Source organism: Dendrobium catenatum, unplaced genomic scaffold, assembly GCF_001605985.2.
Source record: "Dendrobium catenatum unplaced genomic scaffold, ASM160598v2 fragScaff_scaffold_880, whole genome shotgun sequence".
In the NCBI taxonomy this organism is placed as follows: Eukaryota; Viridiplantae; Streptophyta; class Magnoliopsida; order Asparagales; family Orchidaceae; genus Dendrobium; species Dendrobium catenatum.
Window position 1 is genome coordinate 1,150,317 of NW_021319342.1, and position 14,422 is coordinate 1,164,738.

Consider the following 14,422-nt stretch of genomic DNA (forward strand, 5'->3'; position numbering starts at 1 on the left):
AGGTGTCAAGCAAAAAGAGAGTCCACTTCTCTCTCAGAATAATCCATTCTTGGGATTTTCTTAGGAGTTGGAAAGGAGCATAACACTGAGCACAACAAATCAAAACTGGCCAACTCTTCTAGGCAATTTCCCCATTTATGAAGGCCTCCTCATAATTTCATCTCCCATATCACTACAAGAAATTTAACATTTTATGACGGATAAATCTATCATAAAATAATCCAACTTTGTCACAAATTTTCTTCATGGAAGACTAAATTCTGAAGGTAAAAGTCACATTACAAATCTATTTGTGATAGATATAGCTCATCATAAATATTTTGCGATTGATTTACGTAGAATTCAACATTCAGAAAATGTTGTCTTCATTTTTTCCAGTTATCGCTAATTCTATTGCAAATTATGGCAGATTTACGATGACTTCAACCAATTGGTACACTTTTAGTCATTGGATGTGTGACTAAATCAAATACGACTAATCTTAGTTCATCATCATCCATGATTCTTTAACATTACTTCTTCTTTTTTTTTATCATTTTCATTTTCAAATCAAGGTTTTTATAAATATGCTATGATTCTTGGTAGAACTTCAATGTTAAAATAAAGTATATAAATTTTGGTGTGATGATTGCTTTCTACTTAATGTCTTAATTTCCTCGGGCATTTACAATCATGGCTTTATACTTAATATCCTCGATCTGCAAGAAACTCACTGCATCTTGCTACCCAACGAAGTAACCCAATTAAGATTGCCTTCTTTTTCACTTGCGAATTCTGCAAGATATCTCTCCACTCCAAAAAAATCCAAAAATCAAAGCAACACACACAAAAAAAACTTCCGACAAAGCCCAAACCATTAATTAGCCGGCGACGAAAGTCGAAGCTCTGCAGATTTCCGCCGCCCGACCAGATCCGAACGAGTAGCAAGTTTTCTTCTGCAAATCCCTCCTCTCTCCCACGATGGCTCCGTCGATCTTCTTCATCATCCGCGGCTTATCTTCGTCGAAATATTCCTTCGTCTCCATCCACTCCGATCGGCACTCCTCGCTGCAGAAAACTGCCTCCCCTCCGCAAATATAAGCGTCGCGCCCCGTTCCTAACCCCCGCTTGCAAACCCCACACTCTTCTAGGAAATTAATCGACGCCATGGGTAACAACTCTTCGTCTTCATCATCGTCGTACCAGAATTCCACCTGCGTCGGTGAAATTAGAGGAGGGATCCAGGAGTCTATGGTGGAATTAGTGGAGATGAGGGAGGAGGAGATAGAAGAGATGGAGGAGTATATCTCCATTTTTTGTTCGGAGTAGTGATTTCTGCAATTAGGGTTTGTTGGACGGGAAAGAGGGATTGGCTGATTGTATATTTATATGGAGGAGAGAAAGGGTTGAAGGATTTGGAATTGGCCGGTGGTATTCCTGCAAATCAGTGTCCCAGCGGTTAGCGGTATTTTGGAGTGTTTTTTTCATGTGATTATTTATTGCCACCATTAAAATTTAGCTAAATATTATTTGGTCCTATAAAATTTTATAAAATATCAAATATTATTTTATATAAAAAAATATTATATTAGAATGTTATTAAAATAATCAGATACTTTTTTTTTTGTCTTTTTATGTTAGCTTTAGTCTAATATCAAAAATATTCTTTTTTCCTTAAAAATAAGGAATATTTAAAATTTCATCTGATAAAATTTATACAAAAATTTAAATATCTAAATTACAATAAATTTTAACTTTGAAAAGAAATAGATGATGTATCATGAGTGGCATCATCCAATCATAATATTTTAAATAATTTTTAATTAAATTAATAAAATTTCTATAAAAAAAGTAACATAAAACAAGATATAGGATTTCTTTCTGCTAGTTTTTTTCACAATTTTTATTTTAAGAACGTAATTGTAATTTTTTTTTACAGTTATTTTTACTAGTTTTATTAAAGTAGTTGCTCTATTTTTTTAATGGTAACATATTTATAATACCTAAAACAAATTTTTAAAAAGTTTCTTTTCCTCTAACAACTTCATAAATCATCTTTATAAAATGTTGCAATCATTCCAAATAAGTCCATAAATTGGAATATATAAATGAATGAAATTTAATAGAAAGACTAATTTTTTATGTTAGCAATAAGTTTCCCCTATTGACACATTTTTTGGAGATTTGATGGATTCAATAAGGGAAAAATTAGGTGATGATCTACTAGACCTTATTTCTTTATATAAATTACGTATTCATTAGTAGACAGTTAAAGCCCTTCAACAGTCTTAGACATTTATAATCAAGTGATTATAGTCTATGATAGAAGTTTGGCAATGTTATTGGTGATTTCATATGTCTAGCGACAGTAGTATTGTGGAAACTAAAGGTTCTTGTAGAGAGGAGCAAGAAGAGTACACCGTGTAAATATAAAGTAATTCATTATCTTAAGTGTAATACAATGAGCTCATCATGTGGTCCTTAAATAGACCTGACATAAAGCAAGAACACAAGACTCCAACTGACATGTTAAGGTACATGAGATCTAGTCCACTCTTGTGCTGCCATGTCATCAGCCTTAGGTGTAAACCGAAGTGGGTTTATGTTAAACCTGTTGCTTCTAATACTCCCCCGCAAACTAATGGGTCTTGAATGACCGTTAGTTTGTTGCGTAACAGCTGAAAGCGCTTGGTGGATAGGGATTTAGTTAGGATGTCTGCAACTTGATCAACCGTGTTTATTGGCCGGATGCAAACATGATTGCGGTGAATGTGATCTCTTATGAATCTGTGATCGATTTCAATGTGTTTTGTTTATGCATGAAAGATCAGGTTATTAGCCAAAGCGATAGCTGAAGTATTATCGCAAAATATATTGGTCGGTGTATCTTGATTGATGCCGAATTCTTGATGAAGTATCTGAATCCAGATGATGTCTGCCGTCAGTGCCGCCAGAGCCCTGTACTCGAATTCGGTTGAGGATCGAGTCACCGTTTGCTGGTTTTGGACTTTCCATGAGATGATTGTATCTCCAAGAAATGAGCAGTATCCAGTTGTCGATTTTCGAGAAATTGGATCTCCAGCCCAATCAGCGTCTAAAAAGGTAGTAAGAATTCAGTTAGATTTTGTAATCGGGATTCCGAAGTCAATTGTACCTCGAATATATCGTAGAAGACATTTGAGCATGTAGAAGTGTTGTGATTGCGTCTCATGCATATGTTATGATAGCTGATTGACGCTGAATGCAATGTCGGGACGAGTTATTGTAAGATATTGTAATGAGCCTGTTATACTCTGGTAGAGGTTGATGTCACTGATTTCGTTGTGCATATCTTCCGACAATTTAGTGCAGGTTGGATTAGCCAACGGGTTGCACTTGGATAGGTTGGCTTCTTGAATAATTTGAGAAGCAAACTTTTGTTGTGAGAGAAAGAACCGAGTAGGATGTCGCGTAATGTGTATACCGAGAAATTCGTTCACTGTACCGAGGTGTTTCATAGAGAAAGCTTTGTTAAGTTGGGCTAGTATGTTGTTGATGATATCTTTATTATTATCGGTAATAAGGATGTCATCAACGTATACTAGGAGATAAATACTAACCATATCTTTATTGTAAATAAGTAGAGAATGGTTAGATTGACTGTGCAAGAAACTGAGAGATACAGAAATGTAGTGAACGTGTTATACCATTGTCGAGGTGCTTGCTTCAAGCCGTAGAAGGATTTGTGTAAGCGATATACGTGGTTCGGATGCATTGTTTCTTCAAAGCCTCTTGGTTGTGTCATGTATACTGTTTCGGATAGTTGGCCGTGAAGAAATGCGTTAGCAACGTCTAATTTTTGTACAGGCCAATTGTTGTGTAGGGCGACTGCAAGAAGTATCCGGATTGTTGGTAGTTTGGCCACAGGACTGAACGTCTCCATTTAGTCGAGACCGTACTCCTGATGGTTGCCTTGCGCGACTAGTCTTACTTTGTAGTTAGCTACCGAACCGTCGTTGTGATGTTTGGTTCGATAAGTCCATTTGCAGCCTAGAACTGAGGCATTTGGAGGAGCCGAGACAAGGCTCCAAGTACCTTGCTTTTGGAGCGCTAGAAATTATGTTGCCATTGCTTGACGCCATTCCCTTTTCTTGATAGCATCGGTATAAGTTTGTGGATCGTGTTGGTTCACAGCATTGGTTTGCTTGTGTATGAGGTTTAGTCTGTGTGCAGGTTTGAGAGTTCCCGTCCGGCTTCTGGTAATTATGTGGTGGGTTTTGTCGTTTGTGTTTGTAGCAGGCTGAGGGTGTTTCGAAGCCGTCGTCTGTCTCTGTGATGGGAGCTCGGAAGGTGATTTATGTGGTACCTGAATTGATGAGGAAGGATCATGTAAAGTAATCTTTTGATTGGATGTGTTAGAGGGTTTGTTACAAGTTAAGATAGATGCAGGAGTGAGTAGTGATTGTGATGTTCCACTCGTGATCGTTTCTGGAGGTGTGGATTCTTTTGTAAATGGGAACACCTGTTCATGAAAATTGACATGCCGAGACATAATGACTTTGTCTGTTTGCATGTTAAGACATTTGTAGCCTTTGTATGAATCGGAATACCCTATGAAGACGTGTGGAATGGCTTTGGGTTGGAGTTTATAACGGGACTGAGCTGGTATAAGGGGTAGGCACTCACATCCGAACACCTTCAGATGATTATATTCTGGTTTTGTTTTGTGAAAGAGTTCATACGGAGATAAATTGTGAGTCGTGTGGGATGGCAGCCTATTTATGAGATATGTAGAGGTTACACCACATCCGACCAGAAGTGGTACGGGAGCGAGGCAGTGTGAAGCAGAGTATGCGTTGTCTCAATAATGTGGTGGTGCTTTCGCTCTGCAAGCCCATTCTGCTCCGGAGTATATGGGCAGGATATTTGATGTTGTATGTCGTGGGATCGGAGAAAATTATCAAATTCATGGTTCACATATTCAGCTCCTCCGTCGGTACTTATAGTTTTTATTTTGTGACATTTTCAACTTGCATTTTGAAATCTTTAAAAGAAAGAAAAATGTCAGATTTTCGTCGTAGAGGAAAGATCCACGTGAACCTGGAAAAGTCATCCACAAATATAACATAAAATTTGTATCCTTGAAAAGAATCTACCGGGGCCAGACCTCATACATCATAGTGAATTATAGCTAAACGGGTATGTTGACGATGTTGTGAATTTTCAAACACATGTTTATGACATTTTTAGGTATTGCAAGAAAGATATTTTGCTGCAAATTTTCCTAGACGAAGAGAAGGATTGCTAATAGAAAGTAAATAAAAAATTCTTGTATGCGGATGCCCAAGCCGTTGGTGCAAGAAGTGGCCGTGACTTCTGAAGCCATTAACGCCTTATGCTTTGTGGAGGCATCTGTGGGCATAGTGTAGAGGCCAACTTTACATGGCCCTTGAAAGATTATTCTGTGTGTCTTCAAGTCCTTCAAGACAAAGCCAGTAGGATAAAAAATGATAGCAATGTTATTGTCTTTCGTTAATTGAGAGATTGAAAGAAGGTTGTAACGGAGAGATGGTGAATGTAAAATGTGTGATAGATTGAGCTTACTCGACGGGATTGGGAGGATTCCCACCCCCGTATTGGCGATGTTGATAGAGCTGCCGTCGCCGATGGTTATGCTGTCCGAGCCGGTATACTGCTGTGAGATTGAGAGGTTGTCCAGAGAGTTGGTTAAGTGCGTTGAGGCTCTTGAGTCCAAGAACCAATTCGTGTCCGAGTGATCTTGATTGGCCGTAAGAGCTATGTTCGTTTGTCTTGGTGCCGGTGTGTAATTAGCATTTAGATGATGCTAACATGCTTGTGCCGAGTGCCCCTTCTTGAGGCATATTTAGCATACAACCGGATTGGTGGACGAGGATCTGGGCTGATTAGTTTGATTGATGTAGTTTATTTCCCTGTTTCTACGACCGCGACCTCTGTAGGTGAATAGCGCTGTGTTCGGATCCGAGGGAGGATTCGATCTGGTTGTGTCGGCTGCAAGATTAACTTCTTCACTAAGAAGAAGAGGGTAAAGTTGGTCCAAGCTGATCGGTGGGAGCATAGTTCGAATGGAGGTTTTAAAGGATTGATAAGATTGAGGTAGCCCATTAAGGATGTAGAGGATTATGTCTTCCGTGTCCACAGCCGACCCGGCGGAAGCTATCTGATCGACCAATGACTATATTTCGGTTAGGTATTGAGTCATTGTGGAGTTCTTGAGGGTAATGTGATGTAGCTCATTCTTGAGTTGAATGACTTTGGAGTGGTTTGAGGATTGGAAGCGAAGTTCCAAGGTTTTCCATATGGCCGCAGTTGTGTCAAGGGAAATGACGTAGGGTATAACAGTGGGAGAGATTGTATAACAGATTGAGGCGGAGAGATTTTGATCTGTAAGAAGCCGTTGAGAGAATGAGGGATTTGGGATTTGCGAACCTTCTTGAGATCGTAGAGAGCGATCAGGAATCGGAGAAGAAGGATCAAGAAAGTTTTGAAATCCGTTGGCACGCACTATCTTCAGAATCTGGGATTTCCAGATCGGATAGTTCTCTGGAGACAGTTGTGTGGAAACAACATTCTTCAGGTTAGAGACAAGAAACTTTAGGTTGGAGGAGATGACTGGATCTGCTTTGTCTTTGCCGGAGTTGTGCCCACTGTCGGCAGCAGTAGATGTTGAGGTTTGAGACATTGAGAGGATCAAGACCTATCTGATACCATGTGGAAACTAAAGGTTCTTGTGGAGAGGAGCAAGAAGACTACAACGTGTAAATGTAAAGTAATTCATTATCTTAAGTGTAATACAATGAGCTCATCATGTGGTCCTTAAATAGACATGACATAAAGCAAGAACACAAGACTCCAACTAACAGGTTACGGTACATGAGATCCCGTGCACTCTTGTGCTGCCATGTCATCAGCCTTAGGTGTAAACCGAAGTGGGTTTATGTTAAACCTGTTGCTTCTAATAAGTATAAATTCAATAATTATTATCAACCGTAGATAATCTCGGTTTTTTAAATTGTGATGAATGAATGATTTCTATATCTTTCATTATATAATAGATAATCTTTTTTTTTTTTTTAAAGCTTTTATTGTAATACAACTCACTTTGGTATGTTGGTTGAGATATAAGCTTCCAACTAAGAGTTCTTGGATTCGAGTCTTTATGTATGCGTTGTGTGTGTGAGTTTGCCTTTAATAGCCTAAATGCCCCCAAAAAAAAGTTTTTATTGTGTATAAAATTAAAATATAAAACAAAGTCTATTGCGGTAAATTTGTAACATGTAACGCAGCTTAATATTCACTGGATACAATTAGAACTAGAAATATTGTGACCAAGTTTCGGAATTTAATAATAATTCAATTTTTTCGGTATTAAATTTCTGTATGGTATTCAGTTCTAATTTTTTAATCAATTCAAGAATATGGAGAAAACTTTAAATTTTATTATATTAATATTTAAAAAAATTATAAGAAGAGACAGGTAATTATAAATTTAGAAATAAAAAAATTAATACATCAAAATTTCTTTATGATTTCTTTTTCTAAAATTTGTTTAACCGCGCGTTTAATTATGATTTTTTTTTATATAGGATCCAAGGCCTAACTAATTAGAGGGGTATTTCCGTAATTTTTAAAAATCCACTACCTTATCGTCCATTGATTACAATCCCAGAAACCGCTTTCTCCGTAAACCAGCAGCGAGCGAACCTCCTCAACATGAACTCGCCGGCTGGACCCGTCGTTACCTTACCCGCTCAAGCCGGTCACCGTCGTTCAGCCACTCATCCTTCTCCATCGGACCCACGCATCCACTGGGACTCGAGACGGCATCTCTACCTCGGCGGAGTCGGCCATAGACGGCACGTGTGGTCACCCGGAAACCTTGACACGTGTGACGACGTGTAAGTCCATCCGCTTCGATAAAGAAATCCAACAAGTCCAACACGACCGGCAAACCGTTGCAGCTCTCTATATTAGTGATGAGAAGATAAAGTACAAATAATAATAATTGATATGTGACAAAAAAAATTTTGTTGACTGTGCACAAATCTCAAGATCAAGGGCAGAACCATTTAGGTTCCAGGGGGGCAGTTGCCCCCCCTCAAATTTTTTTTTTAAATTTTTTTATATGATTTTTTTAAGTAATTTATCTTTTTTATTCATTTTTTAGTCTTTATTACAAGGGTTTTCATGCAATTGCCCCCCCCCCCCTAAAAATTTTAAAATACTATGGTCTTTAGATAATTGCCCCCAATAGGTCGAAACCCGCCAGAAGACACTGCCCCCTTGAATCCCCGACATATATGTCTTATAAGTTTGCCCTCCCTGAAAATTAGGGCTGGTTCCGCCCCTGCTCAAGATAAATTCAAGTTGAAAATTTGCATAATTAAGTGTGGGATCTTCCGAAACTTCAAATACAATAAACTTAATTACATTACAAGTATTATATCAGCATGGACCAAAATTTGAGAGTGGATTCCTTCAATGTGAAAGACAACTTCCTGTATTATGCAATATTTGAAGATCTTGAAAAATAATTGGCATTTATCATTACGGCTCTTGCAAATTACACATAAGTTCTCCCTTAAAATGCATATAAATTTGAAGAGCTTTTTATTTTTAAGACCAACAACAACATTAAGCATTTATCCCACTACGTTGGGTCGGCAACATGAATCATTTTTTTTCTATTGTGTCATATTAAGAGTTAATTCTTATTTAAATCTAATAAATAAAGGTCATTTCTAATATTTTCTAATCAAGTATTTTTATGTCCATCTCTATCTTTCTTAACATAGACCAAATCTAATACATCTACTTCATAACCGAGTCATCGGAAGGAAGGCGTTTTATATAAACAAATCTTCTAAGGTGGCACTCTCCAATATTATCTTCCATTGGTGCAACTCCAACCTTTTCATGTATTTACTAATTTTGTGTTTTGTCTCTAAGAGTAGTCATACATCCATTTGAGCATCCTAATATATGCAACATTAGCTTAATTTTATACTTCTCTTTTAATGGCTAACATTCTACACCATTAAGAATTATAGCTTTCACCACCATATTATAATTTTTTTTCCTTAAGTTTGAGGGTTACTTTTCTATCACACAACATACTAGAAGCATTCCTCCACTTCAAACATCCAACTTGAATTATACTAATAATATCCCCACATATTTAACCATCAATTTGAACAAGAGACATAAGATATAAAAAAGTGTACCCTTTTTAATTATTTGATCACTAACTAGGTCTATTACTGCTAAAATAATACTCCATGTATTCGATTTTAGATCTACTCACAAAAGCCTTTAGACTCTAAGGTTAAACTACATAACTCAATTTTTCCTTCAACTTCCTCTATAATCTTATTAACAAGAAGAATATCATCAGCAAAAAGCATACACAAAGGTATATCTTGCAAATGTATGGTAAGAACATCCAAGGTTAAAGTAAAAAAAGAAATGGGCTTAAAGTTGATCCCTGATGTAATCCAACTGAAATAGGAAATACTTTGTCAAACCACCTTATGTTTGAACACAAGTGACAACACCTACATACATATCTTTAATAACTTGAATATAAGCATTACTAACTCCTTTCTTTTCTAAAACTTTTATAGAGCATTTCTCTTGGAACTTTATCATATGCTTTCTATAAATTAATAAATATCATATGAAGATCATCCTTATTCTCTATATACTTATCCATCAAACTTCTCAATAAATGTAAAGCTTCCATATTAGACCTACCCAACATGAATCCAAATTTATTTTTAGTAGTATCACGTCGTAACCTATGCTCATTAACTCTCTCACATAGTTTTAAAGTATGACACATTAACTTAATTCCTCTATAATTTGCACACACTTGTGCATCATCTTTATTCTTAAAAATAGGAATCAACACACTCATCCACTCATCCGACATCTTTTTAGTCTTAAAAATAATATTAATTTTTTTAAGTTAGAAAATTTCTTCATCTCCTAAACATTTTCAAATTCCACACTTCATTTTATTTAAAGCCTCTCTAACTTTAATTTTTACTAATAAAATGATAAAAATAAAAATCTCTATTTTTATTTAAAGTACTAAGGTCAATACAGTTAATTATATTCTCACAATCTTTATTGAAAAGCTTATCGAATGATCTCATCCACTTATATTTAACATCGTCTTATAGTAAAAGCAATTTTTGATCTTAGTCCTTTTTGCACTTGACTTGAACTAAATCCTTACTTATCATATATCTTTCCTTAGATAACTTATACACACATTTTTGCCCTCCTTAGTATCCAATCTAATATAAGTGTGGAGTACGAGTGCCTTTCTCATTTATTTTTTCATTGTGGATTTATTAGCCATAAAGTTAAGTCCTGCCCTCGCAAGGCTAAGCTGCAGCCTGATAGCCATATTTATAGCTATCTTTCATCTACTGATATGGAATTACAAAATATTGCCATTCCTATGTCTACTCAGCATCCATCTTCTGATGTGGATAAATTGGAAACTTGGAATGTTGTCACTAGAATAAGAAATACCAAATAGAAACTCCCCACTTCTCCTTTTAGAGGCCTTGAGCATGAAAAAATTATCCCATTCCAACATTCGGTGTGTTAATCCCAAAGCCTATTGCCTTCTCTACTCAGAATTCTTAACAAAGGGATATCTCCAAAAAAAAGTCTGAATCTCTCCAAGCAACAACTTATAGTATCTCATGGTTTCTTAAATAAAGAACTACATCAGTTGGGTCCTATTACTACTGCCCTAAGAAAGAGGAAAAAAGTAATTGAGGAGTTCTTGAGAGGGAAGTTAGTCCTCTCAATTGACCATGGTTGAGGTATTCTTTCATTTCCATGGGGGACCTCACATTATGAATTGTGGGGTTTTTCTTTTCTCTGCTTTCTTTTTTAGACTACTTTTCCCAGCTTTTATTTTTGTTGTTGGGGAGGCATAGTTGTTTCTGATTTTTGCTAGTTTATACTCTCTTGTACCCCATTTTTTGTCTTATTAAAATATAAAAAATTCTTATTAAAAACTAAATTATTTGCATCACATATTGCTTAGACTCTTTACAAGCCCGTTTATATCTTTTTTAAATTTTTTGAGCTTTTACATATAAACCAATGTGGACCTCCGAAAGAGCACTGCTACGGCTGCAGGATTGCGGAAGGGTATACGACTGCATCCACCCCGAGGGATAGAGACGATCGCAGGCCTCCGCACTACTCGTAAATAGGCTAAGGGGAAGAGATAGATTGGACCATACATACGATTAACCATGGAAGATAGCGGCTCTCGCCTACGCACCTCGATGGGTAATAATATATATGTCCTAATCATAGTCATGGGTTTTCCTCACCCAATACATCAGCTCGAGTGGGGTTTAGTAGATGGTGGAATTCAGTTTTCCACGGGCACAAGCCCCCGTGGTTAATTACATCCCAAGCTGGAGCTTGAGAGAACTCTCAATTAATGATCATACATTATCCCTTCCTAAAATGGAACTAGCATAATGGACTAAGACTAGGAAGTCCTACTCGAAAGGAAGAAAGGTCCGATTTGGCTCAATCCCCAATCCACATCCGGGGTTCAGACCAGCATTCAGAGGGTCTAGGGTACTAAGGAGAAACTGGAGAAAATAAAAGTCAGGCAATCGACATACGCATGAGAGAAAAGATGGAGGTGGCATCATCCTTTGATGTAGATAAGTAGGATTTATAGTCCCTAAAGAGGAAAAAGGGGACCAACCGATTATTTAGGTGTACTATGAGACTGAGTAGTAGCCTTGAGCCCTAAATCTAAACTGGGTTTAGTGTTCTACACAACACTAAGACCCGTGTCCTAACTAATGCAATACATAACCTGGACTTACCCCGGCTTGGATTGGGGAGTCAGCTAACCACCTAATCGATTCAAAACCATGTGGTCTAGTCATTTATAAAAGATGGGTGGGTGGTACAATTTTTTGAAAGTTGGACTGACATCTAAAGAGTTTTCTAATTGGTCCTAGACTTATGTTGGGTGGATGCTCCTAACTAATGCAATTAAAATTTGGATTAATGTGTTACTAATGCAATGCATGCTGATTAAAGCTTTCAAATCAAATATGCATCAGATTTTAAAAATAAGCTTAATATAAAATAATTTTTAAAAAAGACTGGGCCTCTCTAGGTTTGACACTTCATCCTTATAAGCTAGATTATCCGGACTCTACCCGCAGGCAGGGAGGTGTCTTAAAAGAAGGAGAGAGGAATGCATTAATATGCATGCAATCCCAGATGATTTTGATATTTCCTTAGGTTTGTTAAATTTCTAAATTATTTTAACCTTAGATATTAAATTTTTGTTATGAGTAGAAAAATTTTGTAGTCCTTAAAGATCCTAACAGGATCCAAACGAAGAAAAATGATATGCAGATCGCCAATAAACTATGAAAAGTAGGTAACCCTAGAGGCACACAACAAAAATAAAATACATCAATATAAATAAACCAATCAAGTAAATGTCCATATGCCAACTGCCCTTTAATTACAACTCAGGGTCTGTAAAAAGGAAAGTGGCCGGGCATCACTGCCAACAACCAGGATTTCTAAGCCTATGACTGATGCGAAAGACTTTGAGTGTGATATTTGATCTTCAAGTCTTCAACCCTTCAGTCTTCTTTGGAATTGTTCTGCTTGGATCTCTCCTCCTTGGACTCCTTGGATCCATCGTGGCTTGAATATCTAAATGAAGAGACAATTCCTCCATGAAGGGGGTATTGCCTTTTCTTTTTGGATATCTAAAGCCATCTAAACCCGATATTCCAAATGGAAGAAGACTCTCTCCTTTGAGGATTCCTTCTTCTTTCGGAATTCGAGTTGGATAAGAATATCCCAACTTAGAGTCATTTTCACAAATTTCACCAATATTACAATCACTACATTAATAGAAAGTAATAAATTCTAAACTCCCTACAAGGTTATCCTAATAAAAATTCCAAATAGTTGATATATCACAAGCAGTTTATATATAAAAAAAAGAAATAACTTGTCACAACCACACAGTTGGCCATACTCTTAATTATGAGGGCTAAGTGGTCCACCTGTATCAGTTAATATTAATTATTTTAGCTCTCATTTATTTAGGGAGGCTGAGCAAGTATCTGCACAAAATAACATTAGAAATCATGACAGTTGCCCCCTTTTATTTAGTATTGCATGAGCATTGTCACCTGCAAGAAAAGTAATATATACATATGATCCCTAACCTAGGGGTAGATCTAACACTCATCACATAAATCTACAGGGCAGTAAAAGTAAGCAAACATATCATCCATTCATCACAACATGTAGTAAAAACTCAAAAAAAAAGGTGCACAATAAAAAAAAAATACTTGCCTAGCCTAAATCTAGAAGTGGTGCCCTAGAAAATAATTCTATGTGTGTGTAAGGTTTGTGTGGCTTTGGATAGGTCATATGTAGGATGATTAGTTCAAATTGCCTAAGGTTTAGGTTTGTTGAAGGCCAAAACAGAATACTTTAATTGAAGCTTAAATATTAGTGAATTAGGATCCATTTTAGTTAATTTTGTTTGTTTATCACTTTTTAATGCTTAGGGTAGTGATATTTGAAGTTCAAGTTATATTAGCCAATTTTGAAAAGTCTCGGACCCTCCTAAGTACTTGGCTGAGGGGGTAAATAAGGTCACTATGAGAAATAGGCTAGGTTTGGAGATTCTAATATTTTAGATAAATACTAGACCTTAAGGTGAGTAGCTAGACAGGTAGTTTGCTAGATTTGGAGCATCCTACACAAAGATATGAATTTTAGAAGTTTGAGGCCTTAGATTATAGGCTGAGGTTGACCAAAAAGTTGACTTTTAGATTTAAGTTAGTTTCTGGAATCCTAATATTTTTAGTAAATACTAGGACTTAATTGGAGTATAATGTATCTGAGTATGCTTAATTTAGAATTTTCTACAATTAGTTATGAGTTCCTAAAGTTCGGGTACTTATTGAATTAAGGGGTGATTTTGTGATTTTGATCCAAATTAGCTCCAAACTAATTAGAATCACTCCCAAAGGTTATAAATGACCTAAGAGAGTGTTCCGAAGTGTTTGAAAAAAATTTGGGATTTTTAATAATTTTTTTAATTTTCTAATAGGGGCAAAATGATAATTTTGGTTAAAGTTAAAATTAAGGGTCAGGTTTAAGTCAAACTAAGGAGCCCTATTTATCTCAGGTAAAGCACTAAATTTTGAATAATTTTAGGTATTATGGGTATTTTTTTGAGTTGAAATAGATTTATTGTAATTTTTAGAAGGTATCGGGCCCTATTTAATGTGTAAAATAGGGTTGTTTAACTAAGGGGTCTAAAGAGCCTTTAAAAAATCTTAGAAAATTCTGGGATGTTTATGTCACTAAGTTTAAATGTTGTATC